Source organism: Solea senegalensis, unplaced genomic scaffold, assembly GCF_019176455.1.
Source record: "Solea senegalensis isolate Sse05_10M unplaced genomic scaffold, IFAPA_SoseM_1 scf7180000014762, whole genome shotgun sequence".
NCBI classification, from domain to species: domain Eukaryota; kingdom Metazoa; phylum Chordata; class Actinopteri; order Pleuronectiformes; family Soleidae; genus Solea; species Solea senegalensis.
Window position 1 is genome coordinate 151333 of NW_025321119.1, and position 11727 is coordinate 163059.

Consider the following 11727-nt stretch of genomic DNA (forward strand, 5'->3'; position numbering starts at 1 on the left):
GAGCTGCAACTAAACAATTATTTTCATAATCCAGTGCTTATTTTGTCCAAATGTATAATTTCTAATGATTTCTTTGTTCTATGGACCAAAGAAATCAGACAATATTCACATAAAAAAACACTTGAATTCATCAATCAATTATCAAAATAGTTGATGACTAACTTAGTAATTGATTAATAAATGAGTAGTTGTTTCAGTTCTAGTGTATTTCTATTCTAGAAACATCGTCAGCATACAGTCTGAGTGATTTATGTTTTCTTGTCACATAATCTGAAACATGTTTTTAGTTACTTGAGTAGACATGTTTGTGTCTGTTTTCTTGTGTTACACAGCGTTTGTAAACCACTCACTCTCCCACACCAAAGTCCATAGAGAAAACCAGTGATTTTAACATCTCTCTCACACACACACACACACAGGAGTTGTTGATCCACTGCTGCCTCCATCACTAAGTTCAAATGTGTTATTTCTATGAATTCTGCATTTAAAATATTTCATTTTGACTTAACTCAGTGACACAAAGTGACCACACGAGGCAGCAGAGGACCAGCAGCAGTTTTCTCTGTGAGTGGTTTACAAACGTCAGTTTCCTGTTGGAAAAGTCTGTCCAAACCTAAATTGACGTATATTTTATGAGCTGAGCATAAAATGAACTTCATGAACTGTCCCTTTAACAGTTAGAAGGACTCCTCTTCACTGTGTCTTTGTTCTTGAAAACATTCCTGCTCAGATCGCTGTGTGATAAGTGGACCTGAACAGCTGAACTGTATCTCTGTAAATCAAAGTCAGACTTTGACTCGTCGTCTGTGTCACACTCACTTTTTGGTTTTTCCTCTGACAGGAACTCTTTTTTCTTTTTTCTCTTTCTTTCTTCACATTTATCCGATGCGAACAAAGAGGATTGAGCCATAATAGCTGGATATTTGTCTATTTATCCTGACACAGGTTGTTTCTCTGGACTCAAACATTTACTCTCTATGATCTCTGTTACGTCATCTTTAAATCAACTTATTTTCAGATTAAAAACTACCAAACAAGACGCAAGCTTTTGTCTTGTTGTTTTTAATTTAATTGATCTTTTGTTTAATAACAACTCCACATCTGTGAAGTTTAAAGTGATTTGACAGTTTCTAATAAATAAAGATAACAAAGTCCTGACAAACAGCTTGTTTTTAGTGAATTACGCGTCGTAGAATTCACGATTCGGCGAGTTTTTCCAGCCCGAGCTGAAGATCTTTGACTGTGATGTTTAAAGACGTCAGCGCGGTGATAAAAACGCGCCGGGTCTCGACCTTGTGGCTCGTGAAAGAGGGGGGACCGTCATTACTGTGACACCGGCCAGGTCGTCCTCTTGACCCCACAGCCCCCGGTGTCCAGATAAGACTGACAGATGGGGCCTCACTTCCTTCCCTCGCGTCCTCCGTCCTTCCCTCGTTCGTCAAACAAATCCCATTTTCCTTCCACGAAGAAAAACGACAGAAGAAAAGACGAATGAAACCCGAGTGCTGGGATTCTCCCGCAGCCTCAGCAACACTTCTTCATCTTCCTCCTCCTCCTCCTCCTCCCTCCAGACTTGTGAGACGACTGATGTCTGCCCCACTTTAACTAATTAATCTTTTTCAACTCCAGAGCTTCTTTTCCCGAAGCCGCTGTCGGATCACACCGGAGTTTTTAGTCGCACACAAAAACAGCAAAATAAAAGAAATATTTAGACGTTTATAAACAAAATAATTCACGTTTCGGTCGCGAATCTGTCGTAACTCGACATCTGTAAGTTATTTGTCTGGTTTCAGAATAAAACTCTGTGTCATTAGTGCTTTTTTTTTTTCCAATGTTTAAGACCAAAATAAAAACATGAACGGGCCAAGGACGGATCCCTGGGGAACTCCTACATTCGCTCGGGTAGTTTTTGTTTATTTGGAGTTTAAGAATAAAAAACACAGTAGAGTGGTGGTTTTAAATATCGTAATAAATTCTGCATCAAAATTAGCGCCACAACTTCACTGTCACTGTCACTGATTTTTTTAAAAAAGAAACTAAAATCTGAATTATTTCTGTACAAACTGCTGCGTTAGACTCAGTTTTTATGTTTATTTGTTTTAGAAAAAGTTAATGGAAGTAAAAGCACATGATGACTTAATAAAGATAATTCAACCCTAGATTTTCTAAAGATGATCTCAAACCTAACTCTTGTGTCTCACAGTCAAGCAGTTTTGGATTCTTTTATTTTGTCAGAGCTGAAACAATGTTTCACAAAACACCAGCATTTTTCCGCTTCAAAAAAACAATTAGAAACAAATCAATTACAATATTTTAAAAAATGACGTTACAATGAGGTAGTTAAACCTCATTTTCGTTATATGTACATGTATTATTTATTGCTTAGTTCATTCTTTTCTTATTATTTTGGTTAAAAGAGATTTCTTTTATACCTTTGATATTTTTTAAGATTGTTTTTTAAGATTGAAGTTGACAAACAAACAACGCTGCAAAAATGCTGGGTTTTGCCTCGAAATGACTAATAATGTTAAGAAAATGATTTAAAACTTACTTTTATGCACATAATTAAAACATATACACGTAAATTTGAAGGGAAAAGTTTCTTTAGGGACCCAATAAGCCTCGCCTGTGACCCATCTGTGGGCCTTGACCCTGTCTTTGGGAACCCCTGCTTCAGTACACAACTGGGGACTGGGGTTATCTGTGAATGTTTGGGGGTAAATGAAGAAGGATTTCTGTAAAACTCTCTCACATGTTGTTCTTGTTAAACTCGCGCTGGTAAACGACGTCTTGTTCAAACGTGGAGAAGACGATGCCGTTGCCTCACTGTCAGGATCAGGTGTGTGTGTGTGTGTGTGTGTGTGTGTGTGTGTGTGTGTGTGTGCTGATGTCAAAGCTTCATTAAGTCCACACTGATTGTCAGCAGCTGTCTGAGGACGAGGAGCAGATCCTGAGCTGCAGATAAATATAAAGCCGTAAAGAATCCGTGACGTTTATTTCTTTGCCACAATGTGGCGAGTGATGAACGGTCGGGGAGAAACGTCTTAACCACAGGTAGCAAAACAATCGCCCTGTTATTGAATTATCCTCGTGGAAGACGTTACATTTCTCATAATATTACATTTCTGCAGTCACAAGTGATAAAGAAAATATAGCATTCTTACTCCTCCTGCTCCAAATATCACATGTTTTCCTTTTCAGTGCATTCTGGGTTATTGTTGGCATCACAGCAGTGATCGTCGGGTCTGTGTGAGACAGAAGACTGAGTTATTGTGACGGCTGCTGTAAGAAGACAAAATAAACTGAAAGATTTGTTATTTTAGAATCAGACAAACATCGTAGGCTGAGCCAAACGTGCTTTGTTTCCATCTGTGACAGTGTTTTACCTTTGCTTGTTACTTTAGGAGTTCCTCAGGGATCCGTTCTTGGACCGCTAACATTTCCATTTAATTATTTTCATAATCTATTAATATTTCGATCAATCCAGTGCTTGTTTGGTTGAAAAATGTCGATCACACCTGGAAATGATGATTGTTTTTGTCCACAAACATGAAATGATTTCTTTGTTTTATGAAACAGAGAAAGCAGCTGAAAAATGACAGAAATATTGAAATATTAAAACAATCCACTCAAACCAATTGACAAAATAGTTATGCTTTATTTCCTTTAATAACAGTGTTTTGCCTTTGCTCATTACTACAGGAGTTGCGCAGGGATCCATTCTTGGCCCTGTAACATTTACATTAGGGCTGAAATGAACCATTACTTTCAAAACCTATTAATCTGTTGATTATTTTCCTGATTGATGTTTGTTTAAGAAACACTCAAACCAAATAATTGATGATCAAAATAGTTGAAGTTAACTCAAGAAATCGATTCATAATCATTAATCGGTTAAATGTTGCGGCCCTAGTTTTTTTAGTGATAAATTAAACAGTGTGTTTGTTTAACAATAAATAAAACGAGTTTCTGTGATATTTCAGCTTCTGAAATGTTTTCTTTGTTCCATTTTTACAAAGAAATCATGAAAACTAAATGATTTCATGTTTGTGGACCAAAACACAGACCAAACAGGCACTGAATTAATCAGGAAAATGATCAACACGTTAATCGATTATGTAAACAATGATTAGTTGCGGCCCTAATGTAAATGTTATCGGGCCAAGGATGGATCCCTGGGGAACTCCTGAAGTAACGAGCAAAGGTAAAACAATGTTGGTCTGATTATAAAATAACAAATCTCTCAAAAACGTTTGACAGGAGTTTATTTTGTCTTCTTACAGCAGCCTTCACAGAGACATGATCACTGCTAGCATCGCACTGTCACGCCAACAATAACCCACAATGCAGTGGGGTCCCTGCACTGAAGAAGAGGGTAAAACATGTGATTAAATGACTCGTGGCTGTAACGTGAGCCTGTTTCCCATCACAGTGCGGTCAGCTGTGTTCAGGCGCGCGGGGACACGAGAGGACACGAGAGGACACGAGAGGACGAGCCGATCGCCGTCGCTGAACGTCCATGTTGATTTAATAAAAAAAAAAATCACACTTCACCTCCGTCCTCCGCTCGACTCCCGATCCGCGACGCTGGATTGATCCTGACCCGGGTTTGACTTCCAAAGCCAATAAACACGGAACACATGCTGATGAAGGCGAAGCCAAACTGTTACTTTTGGCTCCTCGTCTTCGTCTTTGATGTGATTAGCTGAACCTTGGCTGATAGACTAAATATATATATATATATATATGATATAATATAATATATACAGACATCTGCTACTCACTCTGTCTTTGTTTCACGTTATTTCTTTACATTTTGACGCGGCTCGCGGTGGCTTAATGAAAGTCGTCTGTGACTTTTCTTGTCTCCATTAAAAAAAGAAAACGCCGCCTCGTCCTTGTGGACTTTCACTGACCCGGCGACAGACGGACAGACGGACAGACAGACGCGGAGAGTGTCAAATCCACGACGTCTGAGGATCTCCGCTCTCTTATCACGGATCATTCCACGCTGTCAGAGCCTGGTTATTGGGAGGATCAGTGACGCTCGGGTTGGGTTTCAGGCTCTGCTGCAGCTCCTGCTGGGCACCGCTCATATCTGAAGACCAGAAGGGGGAAAAGCCACAAGACTGATTTAGCTGTAATCTAATCCCGTGTCTTTATAGGAGCCAGATCTGATGCATGGAGCTGCAAAATCAGGAGGAGGGAGAAGAAGAGGAGACGACAGGAGACGACAGGAGACGTCAGGACATGAGATTGTGACGAGGTGAGTCGAAAACTACAACACAAACGTTAAACCCTGATTGCTGCCTAAAAACATGCATTTTATCTCATAAGAATAACAACTTTAACGAGTAAAAAAAACAACAAAGTCTGGGGCTCTTATTTTGAAAGCCCGGTTGAGTGAAGGCCCGAGCCACAAATGGCTCTGCGCTCGTTTTTGAAGAGGTTGAAACTCGGCACGGAGGTCAGGTTTGGCGAAAATACGACATTGGCATCGTCGACCCGTGCCTTGCTCAAGGGCTCTAAAGATTAAGTTGCATCGAATTTCACGAAACTTGGCGGGAACTGGTCTCAAACCAAGACGAACAAAACAGTTCGTTGGGACCATGGTGTCAACTCAACAGGAAGTCGGCCATTTTGGCCTTTTGCATCTTATGTAAATGAGCAAACTCCTCTGAACGTGTTTGCCTTACTGACCACCACGAAACAGGAAGTGCCCTATGACTCGCTGCGTTCCACCCAAACTTGGTGTGAAGATGTTACAGAACCTGACGAACATAAAAGTCGACTGTCAACTCGACAGGACAGGATGTTGTTGTCCATTCTACGTGAAATGAGCGCGACATCACAGGAGGAGAGTTGTCGGAAGGTTTGGCAGATTCAAAAGTGAGGTCATGGAACTGCTGCGAGGGCGCGATCATGATCATTATCATTATATTATGATATTAACTACTATAAACACGTGTATTTTAATTGATAAGAATAACTATTAAAATCAAAGGTAACGTTACATTTTTGTATTATTTCATAGGGCTACTGACTAAACACATGATATATATATATAATATTTTTTATTTAAAATCCCGGAACCTGTCGTGAACTGTCACACATCACACTTTAGTCAAGATTATATTTTTCCTCTTTTTGTATTTCTGTTGTTAGGTTTAGTTTGTGTTATTTTGTGTTGGGGGAGTTTCACGACACTGACCACAGATGATGTCATGATGATGTCATGTTGTCACATGACGGTGGCTCGTATCGGGGCCACGTGTGATGACACGCTGTACGAGCAAGCGACGCAGGCCGCTGCTTTACCCTCAGGCTGGATGGGTCAATTTAGATCAGAGCAGAAATTAATCAGGGGGCCCAGGGAGAGACTTTCAATTAAAGAAAGCGTCTCTTCAGACGAGTGGGTCTTTGTCAACTTTCAGAAGATCGTTTATTAATATCACGTCTGGTCTTATGTCTCTTTATTTAAGAGGGAAAATGACCTCAAAGCTTTGAGAGAAACAAACGTTTGACCTTTGTTTGCTCCATAACCAGAAAGTAGAAAAATATGAGAATCCATGTCATTGTTTTCCGCTTTCTTTCCTCCGTAAAACAGAGAAATTGTTAAAACGGAATCATTTTGGTTTTTGGACATAAACAAGACGACTCAAAACTGAAGTCTGTAAACCACTCACTCTCCCACACCAAAGCCCAGAGAGAAAATCAGTGATTTTAACGTCACACACACACACGCACAGGAGTCGTTGATCCACTGCTGCCTCCATCACTAAGTTCTGATTTTGTAAAATTCGGCTTTTAAAATCCTTCATTTTGATCGACTTCAGTGACACAAAGTGACCACACGAGGCAGCAGAGGACCAGCAGCTCCTGTGTCCTCGTGAGTTTGTCTCCCAGTGAGATAAAGACGTGAACATCGTAGACTTAAGCTGAGGTGATTCTTGTGTTTAGAGGCTAAACTGAGTTTTCCCTGCGTGTCACTGCCGACTGAGAGAGAGACACACACACACACACACACACACACACAGAGAGAGAGAGACACGCATTTAAACTTCAAAAACAAAACCTGACGTATCCACCGACATTAAGTTTTCCCTCGTTCCTGCGTGTGAGCCACTGCATTCCTCTGTGGCGTTTTATGAACGCCTGCATCTGAGCACAATAAACGGTGCATCCTGAGCAGAAACCACAACACAGACCAGAGACTTCACTGAGAGACACAGAGAGACACACACACACGCAGCAGAGAGACAGACAGACAGACAGAGAGACAGACAAGTCTGCTGCTGCTGAGGAGACTTATTCCAAATGCAGATGTCAGTGGAGGCTTTGTGTTGATGTGATCTGACACCTAACATGGCAGATCCATCTGAGCAGAGCATGGCACCAGACAGGAAATGAAAATGACTTTACTTTCTTCTTCTCTCACAGTCGCTCTGTGCAGCGCTGCGTGCTTTTGATTTCACCAGATGAGAAAAAAAAATGCTCGTGGTTTTCAGGGCGGAGTTATAGAGGTCAGCGTGAGGTCATGGTGCACGCACACACACACACACACACACGTTGTTTTTGTGTGTCTTTATAAAGTGAACTCTATGAACATCTGTGAGGTTAAAAGGTCACGGTTCATCCACAGAGTTCACACGTTAGATAAAGAAATCAGGGCGGGACTCGCGCTGCGTCGCCACAAAATGGCCGCCGCGATGAAACATGTCATTATCTGGATGTCGTGGCTTTCTGAGCAGATTAAAGCTGCAATGAGTGAGTTTGTTTCAGGACATGAAATGAATTTAAAATAATGACGTCAAACAAAGCAGAGAAAAGAAGCTCAAGAATGACTAAATCATTATTTTCCTGATTCATGCAATTATTAAAACCTTGTAATGGTTTTAGAAACACCACAAAACACATGTCATGTTACGAATAATGAGGAACAAGTGAGTCATGTTACGGATAATGAGGAACAAGTGAGTCATGTTACGGATAATGAGATCCAAGATCTCATTATGCAAGATCCGAATGATGCAAGATCCAAGATGGCGGCGCGCACGGACGCAGCGGCTCACGGCTCTCCCTTTTTGTGCTATTTTCTGTGTTTTTCGTTCGTGTTTTTCGTAAGTACGTGTTCAAATCGCTGCTATAGCCGTCAGGACTTACTCGACGTTGGTTTTAGGCATAAGTTACCCACCACAAGTGACTTTCAACGAACTCACAATATACCCGACGACGTCGCGAGGCAACCGGGCTCTCCGTGGATTGTTATCGGGTCCGGCAGGCGTCGGAGACGGCGGAGGGAGAGAAAGCAGAAGCGAGGACGCCGGTCAGGCCTGTTGGTGAAACTCAGGACACAGCCACACAAGCCTCCCCTACCCAGCTTGTTCCTCACAAACGCGAGATCTATGGTTCACAAGATGGACGAGCTGGAACTACAGTTGGCTGGGAATCGCTATGTTAAGAACTGCTGTGTTGTGATTATAACCGAAACCTGGCTTCACCCGCGGATCCCCGACGCCGCAGTAGAGCTAGCTAGCCGCTCTCTCCACCGCTGGGACAGAAACCAAGACTCCGGTAAGAGCAGAGGAGGAGGTCTTTGCATTTACGTACATAATGACTGGTCAAACAATAGCAAAATCATAGATAAACACTGTTCCCCGGACATAGAATACATGTCAGTTAAATGCAGACCACATTATTTACCCAGAGAGCTAACAGTAGTGATAGTTACAGCTGTATACATACCTCCGGATGCTAACGTTAGCATAGCTCTCGCTAGCCTGCTAAAAACAATAAATACACAGCTGCGCGCGCACCCACACGGAGTTCACATTATAGCTGGGGATTTTAATCAGGCGAACCTTAAGACGGTTCTTCCGAAATTTTTTCAGCACGTTAAGTGTCCAACCAGGGGTGCAAACACACTGGATCATGTCTATTCTAACATCAAGCATGCATACAGAGCCATACCACAACCTCATCTAGGCCAGTCAGATCACCTCTCTCTGCTCCTTACCCCGGCATACACCCCTCTCAGGAGGAGAACTACACCTCTCAAAAAGACTGTTACAACCTGGCCGGACGATGCACTCTCTCAGCTACAGGACTGTTATGCGAACACTCAGTGGGAGGTATTTGAACACCAGGACCTGGCAGAGCACACAGAAGCAGTACTGTCATACATCAGGTACTGCATTGGGAACGTCACTGTGGAAAAGAGCATCAGGGTTTTTCCCAACCAGAAACCCTGGATGACCAGCCAGGTCCGAATGCTGCTCAGGAAGCGTGACGCTGCCTTCAAGTCAGGTGACAGGGAACTGTACAGTGCCTCCAGAGCAGACCTGAAGAGAGGAATCAAGGATGCTAAGTCGGCCTACAAGAAGAGGATAGAGGACCACCTCTCTGATAACAACCCGCGACAGGTGTGGCAAGGCATACAGCATATCACAAACTTCAGGGGCTGTAACATCACACCTGGGAACCCAGACGCCTCGCTGGCAGAGGAGCTGAACTGCTTCTTCGCAAGATTTGAGAAAACTGAGCCCCATACAGCCTCACCACCTCCGCAGCCACCAGCACCCAGCACCGTCACACTGACTGTACAGGATTCTGAAGTGAGACGGGTGCTAAGAGCAGTAAACCCAAGGAAGGCAGCTGGCCCGGACGGGATACCAGGGAAGGTGCTCAAAGCCTGTGCAGACCAGCTCTCACAAGTTTTCACCTGCATCTTCAACCGTTCCCTGTCTCAAGCCACCATCCCATCCTGCCTGAAGACAGCTACAATCATCCCCGTGCCCAAGAAATCATCCACAGACAGCCTCAACGACTACCGCCCAGTCGCCCTAACACCGGTCATCATGAAGTGCTTTGAGAGGCTGGTTCTTCACCACATCAAAGACAGCCTTCCTCAGACCTTCGATCCACATCAGTTTGCTTATAGAGCAAACAGATCCACGGAGGATGCCATAGCCATAGCTCTCCACACTGCGCTGAGCCACCTGGAACACCAGGGGAGCTATGTGAGGCTACTCTTCATCGATTACAGCTCAGCCTTCAACACAATCATCCCGGACATTCTGGTCAGTAAACTTGTGGATTTAGGCCTCCACCCACACACCTGTTCATGGATAAAAGACTTCCTCACGAACCGTCCACAGACTGTTAAACTTGGTAACCACATCTCCTCCACCCGCACACTCAGCACCGGCTCTCCACAGGGGTGTGTGCTGAGCCCACTACTGTACTCCCTCTACACCCATGACTGTAGCCCAACCCACCTTGGCAACACCATCGTCAAGTTTGCAGACGACACCACTGTGGTTGGACTAATCTCAGGGGGAGATGAGTCTGCTTACAGGGATGAGATCCTAAAGTTGACAACGTGGTGTTCAGCGAACAACCTGGCACTGAATGCCACAAAGACAAAGGAAATCGTCATCGACTTCAGGAGGCACCGCGCAGACCCAGCTCCCCTCTACATCAACGGTGTCTGTGTAGAGAGGGTCCAGACCTTCAAGTTCCTGGGCACCGTCATCTCGGCTGACCTCTCCTGGACCCCGAACATCACGGAGATCACCAAGAAGGCCCAACAACGCCTGCACTTCCTGAGAGTGCTCAGGAAAAACAACCTGGATGAGAAGCTGCTGGTGAACTTCTACCGCTCTTCCATAGAGAGCCTGCTGCTGTACTGCATCACAGTGTGGTACGCCAGCTGCACTGAAGCAGACAGGAAGGGTCTTCAGAGAGTCATCAACGCAGCACAGAGGATCATCGGCTGCACTCTCCCCTCCCTAAAGGACATTTACCACTCTCGCTGCCTGAACAGAGCGAGGAACATTGTTAAGGACAGTTCCCACCCCGGCTTTCATCTGTTCGACATGCTGCCCTCTGGCAGACGCTACAGGTGTGTCCGAGCTCGGACAAATAGACTTAAGGACAGCTTCTTCCCCAGAGCCATAACCACACTGAACATGGACATGCACTGACCATCCTACCTCTACCACATACTCTCACACATTCTGGCATGTGCAATACTCTACATTTCATGCTGAAATGCTTATTTATTTAATAATTTACTCCACACTATGCAATACTTATATACTGTGCACTACTTATATTGTATATACAGATTTTTATCCTGCTTAAATTACATTCCAACTGTGCAATATCTGTATTTTTAAATGGTACCCTGCTAAAATCACTTTCATACTGTGTAAATGTTTATATTTCTATTTTTATATACTGCAAAATTACATTTCACTCTGTGATATTTATATTCTATATGCTGCTAAAATCATATCTCACACTGTGATATTTATATTTCTATATTTCATATACTGTTAAAAAAAAAAAAATACACTTCACACTGTGGAAATAGTCTTATTTATTATTTTTTATACCCTGCTATGGGTCACGTCTCATAGAAATGCACTTTTTATATTTAAACCCTGATACAGACCTGCTATTTCATATTGTGCAATAAGAATGATGGCTGTATATCCTTTAATGTAGTACGCTGCAACTGAAAACCCACCTCACGTTAACTAGGGTCACTTTTTCTTTTTAATGTCCTTGACCCATACACTGGTTGTTGTTGTTGTTGTTGTTATTGTTCGTCGTTGTTAGCTGTATGCACTTTCAAGGTGAAGTCAAGTAAATCTCGTTGTACAACTTGTATAATGACAATAAAGGCATTCTATTCTATTCTATTCTATGAGGAACAAGTGA

The 11727-nt window shown here is 42.9% G+C and overlaps 1 long non-coding RNA gene across 1 annotated transcript in view; it reads left to right on the forward strand.

Annotated features, from left to right (window-relative positions):
* The window catches only part of LOC122761508, an 81374-nt gene that overhangs the window by 57144 nt on the left and 12503 nt on the right, over positions 1-11727 (forward strand). The window contains exon 3 of the long non-coding RNA XR_006358559.1: positions 5166-5266. This is a non-coding gene — a long non-coding RNA (uncharacterized LOC122761508). The remainder of the gene's footprint in view (positions 1-5165; positions 5267-11727) is intronic.